This window comes from Austrofundulus limnaeus, unplaced genomic scaffold (assembly GCF_001266775.1).
Source record: "Austrofundulus limnaeus strain Quisiro unplaced genomic scaffold, Austrofundulus_limnaeus-1.0 Scaffold1876, whole genome shotgun sequence".
Lineage (NCBI taxonomy): Eukaryota > Metazoa > Chordata > Actinopteri > Cyprinodontiformes > Rivulidae > Austrofundulus > Austrofundulus limnaeus.
Window position 1 is genome coordinate 55,941 of NW_013954278.1, and position 1,909 is coordinate 57,849.

At 44.9% G+C, this 1,909-nt stretch overlaps 1 protein-coding gene across 1 annotated transcript in view; it reads left to right on the forward strand.

Moving 5' to 3' along the window:
• Nucleotides 1-1,015: 1,015 nt before the first annotated feature.
• kank1a (KN motif and ankyrin repeat domains 1a) overlaps nt 1,016-1,909 on the forward strand; it is a gene marked incomplete at its 3' end in the record, with an annotated part of 9,648 nt that continues 8,754 nt past the window's right edge. Inside the window, 1 exon segment of the mRNA XM_014033865.1 lies at nt 1,016-1,166.

Here is a 1,909-nt window from a genome sequence, read left to right on the forward strand (position 1 = left end):
CCATCCATCCATCCATCCATCCATCCATCCATCCATCCATCCATCCATCCATCCATCCATCCTCAGTTTCTAACCCTCTCAGTTTTTGTTGCACTAAATAAAGCAACAGTTTATAATTGTTTTATTAAAGTGTAACAGAGTTTACAGTCTCTGTGAAATGATTTGTAGAAAGCCTCTCAGAACCCACCAACTGTTTCCAGAACCACAGCCGGGTCCAGAAACCAAGTCCAGGAACCTCTGCTTTAAAACCTGTTGTTTTCTTTCTGTCATTTTATTCTGTTATCTGAAAAAATAAAATAAAATAAAAACATAAAATAAGCTGAACAATGTTTGGATCTACTGCTGTCTCTACTGAAGGTTTGTGACGTCATGTTTTCAGTTTAAACCTGAATGAAAACAAAGCAGTTTTTTCCCTCAAATATTAAAATTTGTTTAAATGTTTCTGAGTTTGTTGTGATGAAAAGATGAGGAGAAACACTCAGCTCCAGTTTAACCACCAGCTGAAAAAGAAACGGTTGTTTAATCAAACCAGCACCAGGTGGTGTTAAAGGTCCAGTTCAGCTGGTCAGGGTCAGAACCGGATGTAGATCGTTTGGGTTTGTATTTAAACTTTTAAATGATTAAAATGCACATTTTTCTGACCAGTAAAGCTTTAATTTAATACAATATTAGTTTATGGAGCTAAAAGAAGAAATAAACCAACATGTTATTAGTCCTGAAGGTTGTGAAACGTCAGTATCAATGCGCTCAGAACTAGTTTGTCCGGCGGAGGAGGAGCAGGGTCAGCTGACAGGACTTCAGCTTGTTTGACTTGTTAAATTCATGTTTAAACTAAACTCGTTCAGTAAAACCGGTGAAAACTGCTTTAAAGGTTGGATTGTTTTCAGTAAGTCAGCCGGTCCGGTTCGGGTTGACCCAGTGGGTCCCAGCCGGACAGGTGAGCACACCTGTGTGTGCCTGCTCATTAACCTTCACCACTGCGCATGCGCAGAGCTGCAGCCGAACAAGTACAAAGAGTTCGGTGCTGCTGCTGGAACAGAACCAGTAGAACGGCGGTCCGGTTCGGTTGGAGTTTGTGTCTGATCCGGACCGGTTTCCTTCTCGAAGCTGGACCTTAAAGACTCTGAGTTCGGGTCCAAACCGGTTCGGGAGGAGCGGGACAGACGGTGAGTTCGGTTAAACTCGGTTCTGATCCTGTTTACCTGGAAAGTATGAATGTTGCAGAGGTCGAACCGGGTCGAACCGCTCGGCCCGGTTAGTTAAAGTTCATCTTGTCTGCTGTGGTCCGGTGGGTCCAGCAGACCAGAACCAGAACCAGAACCAGACCAGACAACCCCATGAAGCGCTAATTTAATCTGGATTATAGTTAAAGTCAGACGGTACCGGGTCCAGTCGGTCCCGGTTCTTTTGTCTACTCGTCTGAATGGGTCGAACCTGTGGTTCTGGTTCGGTTCGGAGCGTTGTTCCTCTACTTGAGCTGAGATGAACAGAACCTGGAACTGCAGAACCAGAACCTCCATGTTTTAAGGCCCAGATGGTCCGGTTCTGCGGGTCCAGGTTCTTTCAGAACAAAAGTTCTGCCGCTTTAAATTCTGTTCAACTGAAACCTTTATTTTGAAAGGTTCACTCAGCAGCTTTTATTGTGAAATGTTCACTTTGTTCAGGAAAATAAAGTCCAAATGACCCGGGTTCTGGATCTGCCCGAACCGGTCTGTGTGCCTGAAGCAGAACTTTCTGACTCAGCGTTCTGTTTGGACCTGGTGGTTCTGTTTGGACCTGGTGGTTCTGTTTGGACCTGGTGGTTCTGAAGCTGTTTGGACCTGGTGGTTCTGTTTGGACCTGGTGGTTCTGAAGCTGTTTGGACCTGGTGGTTCTGTTTGGACCTGGTGGTTCTGAAGCTGTTAACACG